The 14190-nt window shown below is 35.3% G+C and overlaps 1 protein-coding gene across 5 annotated transcripts in view; it reads left to right on the forward strand.

Annotated features, from left to right (window-relative positions):
- LRRC4C (leucine rich repeat containing 4C) overlaps positions 1-14190 on the forward strand; it is a 1217740-nt gene that overhangs the window by 1012179 nt on the left and 191371 nt on the right. The window lies entirely within an intron of this gene.

Genomic DNA, 14190 nt, shown 5'->3' on the forward strand with positions numbered 1-14190 from the left:
AAAATAAATGCAAAAATCCTCAACAAAATATTAGCAAACTGAATTCAGCAAACCCTTAAAAGGATCATACACCCTGTCAAGTGGAATTTACTCCAGGGCTGCAAGGATGGTTCAACATTCACAAATCTGTTGTACACATGAACAACATTTTGTATATGTTGTACACTATTTATATTTAATAGATTTATTTAATATTTATTATATTTAATATATATTTATGTACATATTTAATATTTATGTACATAGTATATTATAATGGAGAAAAGTAATAAAAAACTATACACACATTTCTTAATCAGAGTGTATTAAGAGGAGAGCAGGTTTTAAACAATTTAGTTGGGTGAGAGTAGGTGTGTGATTACATCCTTATCCAGCACTGTTTTAATACTAACCAACACTTGAACTGTAAACTGGGCTCAATGGTGAACTTCTCATATTTCTGCCCATGGGAGCAAAAGAAAAATCAGAATGCCATATGCATAATTTCTTTTGCCTATTAGTTTTGTACGTTGGAAAATAGTATATAAAGTAGAAATAACCATATGCCTGGGCAGGATGGGAAGGAGGATGAAGTGGAGAATACTTAGAAAAATTAGAATATGTTAAAGCAGTAGAAAATATAAGCAATTGGAATGAAATTGTTTCTCAAACAAAATTTTCAGTTATTCATTTTAAAACACAGCAAGAAGAAGTGGCAAAAGTCATACATCCATGAAGTCATTAGATTTTTCCTCTCCTGGAAACACATGTGCCAAATTTCCAAGTAAATACCAGTTCTCTTTTTACTTGAAGTATTAAAATTACCTTTAAATTTTATAATCATCCAAAACCATGGACTTATCCTTTGCTATTGCTCTTTAGAGAAAGTTCACAAAAAATGGAGGAGAATAAACGAATAGAATTACAGTTGGTAGGTTCTCTTCAACTGTCCAGCTGGTCACCTTAAACACTTCCAATTTTAAAAGTAATATTTTATGATGAACAAGAAGTTTTTGCCAAAAACCATATTGTATCACTGTTGATCTTGTTTATGTTAGGACCTGGGTTAAAAAAAATATTCAGGGGCTTCCCTGGTGGCGCAGTGGTTGAGAGTCCGCCTGCCAATGCAGAGGATGCGGGTTCGTGCCCCGGTCCGGGAAGATCCCACATGCCGCGGAGCGGCTGGGCCCGTGAGCCATGGCCGCTGAGCTTGCGCGTCCGGAGCCTGTGCTCCGCAACGGGGAGAGGCCACAACAGTGAGAGGCCTGCATACTGCAAAAAAAAAAAAAAAAAAAAATGTTCAGTATGCTGAATATATTCAATCAGTACAATCCAAAAGATATATTAAGTGCCTGTTTTATGCAAGATGCTGCCCTAGGACCTTGGGGTAAGAGAGAAAAATATGATCAAGGTACCTACTCTGCTGGATTTATATTCTAGAATATTAAAAATTTTAAAGCACATTAATTCACATGACAGCCCCATGAAATAGGTTGTTTTGTTTTCTTTTACCATTTTAAAGATTAAAAACCAGGCCCACATACATTAAGCACTTTTTCCAACTAACAGTTGTGGAACTGGAGGTGTTTTCGATTCTAAAACCCAGGCTATTTTCATTATATTGTGGAAAGGTATGGCTTTCTGTTGTATGGGACAACTCCTGTAAACTATCCAAAGAAAATATACCATACCTGACACCACTTTCTTTTCTGGATACAAAGAAATTGCTGATGGCAAAGTGGTGTCTGAACCAATCTAAAGCCTCCAGCTCCTACAGAGATAGACAATATGCTCCTGGGAGGACTCCAGTGTGCAGAAACACTGCCTGTCACACTTGGGCTGTGAAGTCTACCTTAATCAAGAGGAGGAAAAGGTGCAAAAATACCCTCTGGTCCTTTGTAACTGGTTACTCCTCTTGAAACAGGAATAAGAAAAGTGTGAACATAAACATCCAGCAAACAGCATCCTTCTCTGGCTTTCTGCAGCCTTCTCAGTTCGGTAGCAAACCCGTAACATCAGGAGCCTCTTTTCCTCTTTAAAATCAGCTGGCTAGAAATAGTATCAAGCTTTTTTCTATCAGGCGCCCCAAAATTTTATTTGTAATGAAGATAACTCTGAATAGATGAGATTTATGTATATTCTATATAGACCTCTGGAGAAAGTTTAGGTGATATTTATTTCCCTAGAGTCATTTTCATTTTAAAAATCACTTCCCAAATAGTTTCATCATGACAATATTATCAAGTCTTCTGAGGAATAAGATTAGTGTTAGGTGTACAAGCTGAGTTCTAGTGCTTACTTCGTTTCAGTTATGATTTTGATGATATTGGTTGGATCATAATTTTGTTTGGGATATGAAATGTAGAATGACTTAGCATCATTGAATAATATGTCATTAATATTGAGCCTTTTGAAAGTTTTGCACCTGAGAAAAAATCTAATTCTTTCAAAATGGCGGGGGGGAGAGGAAAAGTGCTTTCACTAGTAATTTCAAAGGGTTGCAATACCCAAGATATAATTACCATTTAGGAAAGGAACTGTAATATTGAAAAGTGAGCTCAGACTAAATGTTTTAGACAGTGCTTTTATGTTATATTTTCCTGAGTTACAGCTGGTGATCTGTTACAGAGAAGATAATGAAATGATAAAAAGGAAAAAGAAAATAAAAGGAAAGGAAGAAATGAAAGGAGGGTGGAAGAGATAGAGAATGGGAAAAAGAAATAAAGTGAAAATTTGAGATAGATACCCCCAACTATGTTTTGTTTTGTTTTGTTTTTCTTATTGTGGTATAGTTGATTTGCAATGTTGTGTTACTTTCAGCTTTATAGCAAAGTGATTCAGTTATACATACACATATATTTTTTTTCAGATTCTTTTCCCTTATGAGTTATTATAAAATACTGAGTAGAGTTCCCTGTGCTATATAGTAGGTCCATGTTTGTTATCTATTTTATATACAGTAGTGTATATATGTTAATCCCAAACTCCTGATTTATCCCATCCCCCCCGTCCCCTTTGGTAACCATAAGTTTGTTTTCTATGTCTGTGGGTCTATTTCTGATTTGTGTATAAGTTAATTTGCATCATTTTTTTTAGATTCCACATATAAGTGATATCATATGCTATTTGTCTTTTTCTGCCTGGCTTCACTTATGATAATCTCTAGGTCCAGCCATCTTGCTGCAAATGGCATTATTTCATTCTCTTTTATGGCTGAGTTATATTTCATTGTATAAATATACCACATCTTCTTTATCCATTCATCTGTCAATGGACATTTAGGTTGCTTCAATGTCTTGGCTATTGTAAATAGTGCTTCAATGAACATTGGGGTGCATGTATTTTTCAAATTATGGTTTTCCCCAGATATATGCCCAGGAGTGGGATTGCAGGATCATATGGTAGCTCTATTTTTAGTTTTTTAAGGAAATTCCATACTGTTCTCCATAGTGGCTGACTGTGTTGATGCTTATCATACCTCACTCTCTGCTGACTGGCTGGCTTGCTTATTTATGTATGTTTATACATATGTATGTAACATATGTGTATATGTATGTGTCTGGTGACTTCATTATTCTGCTTAATGCTTTGCTTATTAATTAATATGCTTGTAATTGCTGGATTCTTTCAAGTAACCAATTATGAGTGCATACCACCAGTGAAATAGCATGCAGAGGGCAAAATGAAATGTAATTACCTTCCCCCACTACCCATATTTTGTGGTGTATTACTGTGAAGTACTGATATAAACTTCTCTTAAAATGTTTTATTATGTCATCAACACGCTTTCCTAAACTCTATCCTACTGTCCTTATGGATAATGGTACCCAATGGCATGCTTTTCTTGACAGTATCTTCTGAAACCATTATTAAAATTTTCACTGAAATGTTGCACTGTGTCTTGGGTAATAAGTAAATGTTCCCAGTAGGTATAAACTTAATATTTAGAAATCATGTAAGAGTCTTAATGAAAAAACTTTTAAAAGCATGATAGGTGTCCCTCAATAGAAAATGAAACAGGATCCCCTGTGGCATTCTCTCTGTACATACTAAAACAGAGTGATCCCAAATACTGTTAGGTTTTTCCATCTTGACCACCAAACCTGCAGTAATTACATCAGATAAACAATTTTTTCCTTGGTTATTTCATAATTAAATATACATTGTAATTATATATATATATAAAGAAATGTTAGTGATTTGGTCTGATAATTGGCTTAGTGGAAATATCTGTATATGGTATGATGCAAACAAAGGGAGAAGGACACTCAATTTTTCCCAGTAGATATGAAAAAGTTATGATGGTGCTAAAATTTGAAGAACAACTAGAGAGTTGTCAGGTGGACAGAGCAGGACACTGTAGTCCATGAACAATCATATGAGAGAAAATGATGTATTTAAGGATACACGTGCTTCAGTTTTGTTAGACTGTAAAGTAAAAGTGATAGGATTTTGGAAATTGAAACCCAAGAAAGGGAGAACATTAAAAGGAAAAGTCAGATACCTTAATTCACATGTAAGTGCTGATGATGAAAAGATGTAAAACTGCTTGTTGTGGGCTGAATTGTATTTCCCAAAAACATATGTTGAGTTCTTAACTCCTGATAGCTATGAATGTGACCTTATTTGGGAATAGTATCTTTGCAGATGTAATCACGTCAAGATGAAGTTACACTGGGTTAAGGTGGGCCCTAAATCCAATGACTTTATAAAGGGAGGAAAATTTGGAAATAAGGAAGAGACACACAGTAGAAGGAAGAAGACCGTGTAAAGATGGAGGCAGAAATTTGAGTTATGCTGCTACCAGCCAAGGAACAGCTAGAATCACCAAAATCTAAAAGAGACAAGGAAAGATTCTCAAGTAGAGTTTGAAAGGCAGCAGGGCCTGCCCACATCATTTTTTCCCCCAGTTAAATTCGATTTTCAGACCGACAGTTCATATATTTGAGACATACTTATACTAAACAATTATTAATTGTTAATCTAAAATTCAGTTTTCGTTTTTCTAGCATTATTGAGATATAATTGACTTACAATATTGTGTAAGTTTTTGTACAAAGTAATGATTTAATAGATGTGTATATTGCAAAATGATTACCAAAATAAGGTTGGTTAACACATCTGTCACCTCATATGATTACAATTTTTCTGTGTGTGTGGTGAGAGCAACATTTAAGATCTACTCTCTTAGAAACTTTCAGGTACGTAATACAATATGTTAACTATAGTCAACATGCTATACATTAGATCCTCAAGACTTAGTCATCTTACAACTAGAAGTTTGTACCCTTTTACCAATATCTCCCCATTTTCCCCACCACCCTGCCCCTGGCAACCACCAATCTACTCTCTGTTTCTATGAGTTTGGAGCTTTTTTTAGATTCCCCTTATAAGTCAGATCATACAGTATCTGTCTCTCTCTGCCTCGCATTTCATTTAGTATAAATTCCTCAGGATCCAGCCATGTTGTTGCAAATGGTAGGATTTCCTTCTTTCTCATTTCTGAATACTATTCCATTGTGTATGTCTACACAACATTTTCTTTATTCATTCATCCATCGGTGGACACAAGTTGTTTCCACATCTTGGCTATTGTAAATAATGCTACAATGAATATAACAAACAGGGTGTTGCAGATATATCTTTGAGATCTTGATTTCATTTTCTTCAGATATATACCCAGAAATGAGATTGCTAAATCATATGGTAGTTCTATTTTTAAGTTTTTGAAGAACCTCCACAGTTTTCCATACTGGCTGCACTAATTTACATTCCACAAACAGTGCCCAAGTGTTCCCTTTACTCCACATCCTCACCAGCACTTGTTATCCCTTGTCCTTTTGAAAACAACCATTCTAACAGGTATGAAATAATATTTCATTGTGGTTTTAATTTGCATTTCCCTAGTGACTAGTAGATATTTAGTATCTTTTCATGTACATTTTGGCCATTTGTATGTCTTCTTTGAAAAAATGTCTATTTAGTACCTTGGTCCATTTTTTAAATTGGATTGTTTGGGGGTTTTTTTGCTGAGTTATATGAGTTCTTTATATATTTTAGATATTAACCTTTTATCTGATATATAGTTTGCAAATATATTCGGTAGGATGCCTCTTCATTCTGTTGATTGTTTCTTTTGCTGTGCAGAAGCTTTTTTAGTTTGGTGTAGTCCCACTTGTTAATTTTTTGTTTTTATTGCTTTTGCTTTTGGTGTCATATCCAAAAAATTGTTTCCAAGACCAATGTTAAATAACTTTTCCCCTATGTGTTCTTCTAGGAGTTTTACAGTTTAAGTTCTTACATTTAAGTGTTTAATCCACTTCAAGTTATATTTGTGATTGGTGTAATATGGGAGTCCAATTTCAATTTTTTACTTGTAAATATTCAGCATTAACAATATTTATTAATAAGACTATCTTTGACCCAAGTATTCACAGCTCCCTTGTCAAACATTAGTTGACTGTATCTGCCTAAGTTTATTTTGGGGTTTTCTATTCTTTTCTTTGGGTTTTCTATTCCATCAGTCTATGTATTTCTTTTTATGCCAGTACCATACTGTTTTTACTACTATAGCTTTGAAGTATATTTTGAAATCAAGAACTCCAGGTTTTTCTCAAGAAAGAGAAAGCAATTGGAGGTCCTTGTGGTCCCATACTAATTTAATTTGTTTTAACATTTCTGTGAAAAATACCATTAAAATTTTGATAAGGGGTTACATTGAATCTATAAACAGCTTTAAGTTTATATACATCTAGTATACTAGTATATGTCTAGTATACTAGTATATATCTATCAGAAACATTTTAACAATACTAATTCTGATCCATGGATGCATGATATCTTTCCATTTATTTGTGTTTTCTTCAATTTCTTTCATCAATATCTTATAGTTTTCAGTTAGATCTTTCAACTGTTTGGTTGAATTTATTCCGAAGTATTCTATTGTTTTCAATGCTGTTGTAAATGGGATTGTTTTCTTTATTTCTTTTTCAGATATTTTATTGTGAGTGTATAGAAACAAAACTGATTTTTGTATGCTGATTTTGTATCCTGCAACTTTATTAAGTTCATTTATTAGTTCCAACAGCTTTTTGGTGGAACTCTTAGCATTTTCTATAGATAAATCACATCATCTGCAAGCAGAGACAATTTTACGTCTTTCTTTCCAATTTGGATGACTTGTGTTTCTGTTACTTGCATAATTTCTCTGGCTAGGACTTCTAGTACAATGTTGAATAGGAGTTGTGAGAGTGGGCACCCTTGTCTTGTTCCTGATCTTAGAAGAAAATCTTTAAGCTTTTCATCATTGAGTATGATGCTGGTTGTGGGTTTCTCATATATGACCTTTATTATGTTGAGATATGTTTTTTCTATACCCAATTTGTTGAGAACTTTTATCATGAAAGGGAATTGAATCTTATCAAACACCTTTTTCTGCATGTATTGAGAGGGCTATATGATTTTTATCCTCATTCTATTAATGTGGTGTATCATGTGAATTGATTTGTGTGTGTTGAACCATCCTTGCATTTCAGAAATAGATTCCATCTGATCATATTGAATTCAATTTGCTAGAATTATTTTGAGAATTTTTATATCTATATTCATCAAGGATATTAGCCTGTAGTTTTATTTTCTTGTAGTGTCTTTATCTGGCTTTGATATCAGGGTAATACTTGCTATGCAAAATGATTTTGGAAGTGTTCCCTCCCCTTCAATTATTTAGACATGCCTGAGAAGGATTGGCATTAATTCTCCTTTAAATGTTTGGTGGAATTCACCAGTAGAGCCATTTCATCCTGGGCTTTTCTTTATTGAGAGGTTTTTTGATGACTGTTTTAGTCCCCTTAATCCTCATTGATCTGTTCAAATTTTCTCTTTCTTTGTGGTTCAGTCTTGGTAGGTTGTACATTTCTAGGAATTTATCCATTGATTCTAGGTTATCCAATTTTTTGGCTTATAATTGTTCATAGTATCCTCTTAGAATCCTTTATATTTATGTAGTGGCAGTTGTAATGTCTTGAGCCAGGCTCAATGTCTTGAGCCAGCAGTTGTAATGTCTTGTCTCACAGACTGTGGCTGGGACATGCTGGAGCCCAGTTACAGGGCACTTTCAGTCTACAATCTGACTGAATTTGGTGGGCCCTCTTCCAGAGACTCACAGACTGTGGGCAAGAAGGTCTGAAGTTGGTTCACAGGATACTTCAGGGTCCATGGGTTGGACCAATGTCCATATATCTGTTTCCTGCTGCATGGGTGGATGTGACTTTTCCCAGGTCTCTTGGTGTATGGTGCTGGTGACAGATCCAAAGCCAAAAGGGTTATAGCCAAGTTCTCAGGGGTCCAGAGATAGTTCTGTTTCTGTAGCCAGGACCACAGTCAGTGAGTCAGCTGCCTTCTTGCAAGCCTGACTGGCTCTCTTTGGTCTTGGACTTCACTAGGATTTCCCAGTCTCCTCCTGAATCCCAGAGCTCCCATGAAGGCACTTTTGTCTGTGGATGGATGCCAAATCATTGTTGCTAAGAGGAGAATATGTCCAAGGAACATCTCATTGCCATTTTCCAGATGTCATGTCACCCCCCACATCTGATTTTGAACTTCTGGCTTCCAGAACTGTAAGAGAATAAATTTCTGTTGTTTAAAGCCACTCCATTTATGGTACTTTGTTACTGCAGTCCTAGGAAACTAATATACTGCTCAAGTGTATTTGATTTTTAAAGGCCACGTATGTAGAGAAAGCTCCATCAGAAAAAGCTGCTTCTCCCGTGTTCATTTATATGTTATGGCACTTAGACCAATGCTACTAATTCCATCTCAAACTTTACCACACAAGCAACAGCAATTCATATATGTTCATAATTCAACTGCCTCTTCTTCATTAAATTAATACCAAACTGGCATAACTCATTGGATTCAGAGAATGACACTATATTAAGTAAGAAAGTAATTACCAAGTGACTGTGCAGCCTACACTTAAATACTCAAATGACAATAAACTCACTACCTTCAAGGGCAGTCTATTCTACCCTTGGATAGCTTTGATGGCTTAGACACTTAGTTTTACACTGAGCTGAAATTGCATTTCCTGTCATCACCACATTGAGTTCTTTTTTTTTTTTTTTTTTTTTTTTTTTACGGTGTGCGGGCCTCTCACTGCTGTGGCCTCTGCCGTTGCGGAGCACAGGCTCCGGACGCTCAGGCTCAGTGGCCATGGCACACAGGCCAAGCCGCTCCGCGGCATGTGGGATCTTCCCGGACTGGGGCACGAACCCTTGTCCCCTGCATCGGCAGGCGGACTCTCAACCACTGCGCCACCAGGGAAGCCCACCACATTGAGTTCTTATTCTACGCCTTGAGGCACACCAAACAGTTTTCATTGCATTTTCCCAGAACAATTCAGGGACCCTGATTCCTGGCCAGTGTCCTCCAAGTCTGTTTGCTTTCTGCAGACTCCATACCCTTATAGCCTTTGAGCATGGCTCATGTGACATGGCTTCAGCTGACAGCCCTGAAACCATAAAATAGTCCATATTTGACTAGATAGAAGTTCTCTCCTATTTTTAATTTATGGCAGAAATAATCATCATGATTATTAATCTCTGAGGCAAAAATAAACTAAAAAGTGATACCACCCAGGAATTCCTGAGATTACCAATTTTTTTTCAACCTGGTCATAAACCCTCAGGAAATGTCCTGTACCTCAATTGTTAAATGTTGATCCAATAAGAGTTATCTCAGTAGTTGACTCTTATTGCCCGCCTTAGAGAAGTACAAGAGAAAATGTGATTACATTATTTCATAAATACATGTAACTTGTCAACCACTTTAGTTGTCTCCAATAACTAAAGAAAACTATGAGAAAAAATTACAACATGTTGGCTTCTTATATTGTATCACTGAACTGAAAATGATGTGAATATATTCTTCTTCACAATTCACCTCTTGCTTTCTTAACCTTTTTACTACAGATAATAGTAATGATGTGCTCTCTTATTTTGAGATTAAAAACCAAAGAGCCTAGAAAACTTCCTGGACACCAGCCTCCTGATTCTCATGTTAAATAAGAATAGTTTAAAGTGGCTTCATAGTATTAACTTCACTTTAGATGAAATACTGTGACACAGAATGTTGAAAGGTCTCTATTCAAAGCTATATAGGCCATGGAAAAGTACAGTATAATATCTAGTTTGGGTGTAAATGTTTTCATTTTAGTTCTCCCTATGCAAACAAAATTATTTTAAAATATACGTGAAAATATTTCAGTTTGAGTAGGCTTGTGTATAAATCTAGTTAGTATTTACCTTACATACCTATTAACATGTGTAAAGATCATGAAGTTATATATATGTATATATTGATCCCATTCCTTAAAAAAAAAGAATCTCAAATACATCCACAATTAGAAATTGGAAGTATAAAATAAAAATAAAATCTGATTTTCTAAAGAATGTAGAGATTTCATAAATCAAATGTAAAAGCAATCAATTTTATTGTTTGTTTGATCCTTAATTTTTACAGTAGTACCAGAGTCAATATAGAGTGCAGTGAAGTCAATTTTCTAAGTTGCATTTGACTTTCTCTGTCTGACTTACTTCAGTCAGTATGGCAATCTGTAGGTCCATCCATGTTGCTGCAAATGGCATTATTTCATTCTTTTTTTTTTTTTTTTGGCTGAGTAATGAGAAAGACAAATATCATATGATATCACTTATATGTGGAATCTAAAAAAAAAAAAGGGGGTACAAATGAACTTATCTATAAAACAGAAATAAAGTTACAGATGTAGAAAACAAACGTATGGTTACCAGGAGTTAAGGGGGGATAAATTTGGAGATTGAGGTTGACATATACACACTACTATATATAAAACAGATAACTAATAATGACCTACTGTATAGCACAGGGAACTCTACTCAATACTCTGTAATGGCCTATATGGGAAAAGAATCTAAGAAAGAGTGGATATATGTACATGTATAACAGATTCACTTTGCTGTATACCTAAAACTAATACAACATAGTAAATCAACTGTACTCCAATAAAAATTTTTAAAAAAATCTAAATCAACTATATTCCAATAAAAATTTAAAAATAAAAATTTAAAAATAAATAAATAAATTTGAGATATTTTTTTGTTGGTGCTTAACAGGCTAAATATCTAGGAGATATAGAGACCAAAGAAGAGTCATATAAGACTCATCTCCAATACTTAGCCAGTGCATGGCTAATTTATGGGAAATGTTTATTAAGCGAAGTCTCTGACCAATAGACTGACAGATGGAATGACTAACTGACCAAATCAATGACTATTAAAACATATTCATGCACTGAACTAAGAACCAAGAATAATTTTGAAGCTCTATAGCTTTTGATGAATATTATCTTCTTAATGATGGTAGATAAAGATAGACACCTTCTTCTTGGTCATTCATTTTCTACAATGAAACACTAAGGCTCAATGAATTTGAAATACATCTGAAACACTGACACTTCCCATTTGGTTCTTTCTACCTAGACATGAAAAAAGAGGCCTTCCAGTGTGAACAAGACATCTCACATGACCCCACTGGGCAAGTGCCCTCCACAGGTAGTCTGTGTTGAAAGCCCTGTGGTGGGAATCAGTGACTTTCTGCATGGATCCATGGGGAAGTCAACAGAAGGCTTATGATATGTCTTCCTCTGCCATTGTTAGAGACACCCCTTAGCAGTAAGCCTGAACCTCAACCCTCCAGCACATACCTTCTCCAGTAGCCACATTCAGCATTGAAGATTTCCCACCAGCTGCCCCAAACCTAGGAGTCTTTCCTTGTCCTATTTTTCACTTCCAATCAACAAGCAAATCCCACTGAGATTTTCTCCCAAAAAATGTCTGGAAGTCCATCCACATTTCTCACATCCATTTCTATCACTGTGTCTGAGCCTTTATTACTCTTGTCTGGACTTCTGAAGTATTCCTCAACTTTCCTCCCTGAACCCAGTCTTACCACTGCAATCTATTTTCTACACATTGGTTAATATCATCTTTAAAAAATGTAAAGCAGATCAGAGGTACTCTCTTCTTATATCTTACATGATTCCTATTACACTGAGAATTCAACCCAAAAATATTATCAGGAGCTAAAAGTCCCTGCATTTTTTCTTCTTGTCTACCTCTTCAGTGTCTATTTCTTTTTTTTTTTAATAGATCTTTATTGGAGTATAGTTGCTTCACAATACTGTGTTAGTTTCTGTTGTACAACAAAGTGAATCAGCCATATATATACACATGTCCGCATATCCCTTCCCCCCTGAATACTCCTCGCATCCTCCTCATCCCACCCCTCTAGGTCATCGTAAAACACTGAGCTGATCTTCCTGTGCTATGCTGCTGCTTCCCACTAGCTAACTAATTTACATTCGGTAGTGTATATATGTCATGCTACTCTCACTTCCAATGTCTATTTCTAACAGTATCTTTCTTATCACACTCAGGATGCAGCAGTTTCCTGTTTGCTCCTTGGCCATGTTAAGTGTTGAAAATTGATCTAAGATGCTTTGGTCCTGCACAGCATGTAGGCACTAGACTCTTTTTGGTAGATAGTAACAGGCAAAGAAGCCTGAGCTGAATAAGAATTAGCTATACTCTCATTACTAGGTCATAGCAAAGCAAAGTTGCTGACCTGATTTTGCCAAGAACACAAATGTTTTTTAGACATACATGCTTGCATTGGTGACTAATCAAAAAATAGTTCTGAAAATGCAACAAAGTTCCGTCTTTTGTTCTTTTAGGTGCTCTGAATCCCACCTTTCAGCAGACAGCATTCCAGAGGCAGAATTTGTATATTGTTTTAGTTGGATCAGCCAATGAAATATTCTTCTAACTCATGGCTGGGCAGAGAAAAATGTATGCATCAAGCCTCAGGTATCTTTCCTAACATAAGGATATAAGCTTCATGCCTCACTTGATTCTTAAACTGTGTTAATATAAAAATGAGGAGTGTCCCCAAAATATGTAAGTCAGCCCACATATAATGAATACCTTTAATTTCACCAAAGAGGGCCATTTCTATTATTTTAATGCCAAGTATTAAGACATTTATTTGCCAATAAATACAATACCAGTTTACTAGTTTTTAATAATTATGATTATTAGCTGACCATGTGGTGTTGACTAAGAGCTTGAAAAAAAAAAAGTTTTGGTAGGTATCTCTGGAATGGTGTTGGAACAACTAGACATCCACATACAAAAAAAAAAAAAAGAGGATCTAGACACAGACCTTATACCCTTCACAAATGTAAAATGGAAAATTATAAAACTCCTAGAAGATAACATACAAGAAATCCCAGATGACATTGGATACAGCAATGACTTTTTTGTCAAGCCACCAAAGGTATGATCCATGAAAGAAATAATTGATAAGTTGAACCTTATTCAAATTAAAAATTTCTGCTCTGTGAAAGACACTGTCAAGAGAATGAGAGGAATGGGAGAAAATGTTTGCAAAAGATACATCTGATAATCGACTGTTATCCAAAATATACAAAGAACTTGTAAAACTCAACAATAAGAAAACAACTCCATTAAAAAAACAGGACAAAGACCTGAACAGACACCTCACCAAAGAAGATATACAGATAACAAATACACATGTGAAATGATGCTCCTTATCCTACGTCATTAGGGCAATGTCAATTAAAACAATGACAACACTACATACCTATCAGACTGGCCAAAATTGAAAACATTGACAATACCAAATGCTGGTGAAGATGTGGAGCAACAGGAACTCTCATTCACTGCTGGTGGGAATGCAAAATGGTACAGCCACCTTGGAAGACGGTTTGATGATTTCTTACAAAACTAACTATACTCTTATCATACTATCCAGCAATTGTGCTTCTTGGTATTTACCCAAAAGAATTGAAGACTTATGTCCACACAAACACCTGCACACAGATGTTTATAGCAGATTTATTCATAATTGCCAAAACTTGGAAGCAAGCAATATGTCCTTCAGTAGGTAAATGGATAAATAAACTGTTATATATCCAGACAATGGAATATTATTCAGTACTAAAAAGAAATGAGCTATCGAGCCATCAAAAAAAAAACAACATGGAGGAATCTTAGTGCACATTATTAAGTGAAAGAAGCCAATCTGAAAAGGCTACATACTATACAATTTCAACTCTATGACATTCTGGAAAAGTCAAAATTATGGAGACAATTA

The sequence above is a fragment of the Orcinus orca genome, chromosome 8, assembly GCF_937001465.1.
Source record: "Orcinus orca chromosome 8, mOrcOrc1.1, whole genome shotgun sequence".
NCBI classification, from domain to species: domain Eukaryota; kingdom Metazoa; phylum Chordata; class Mammalia; order Artiodactyla; family Delphinidae; genus Orcinus; species Orcinus orca.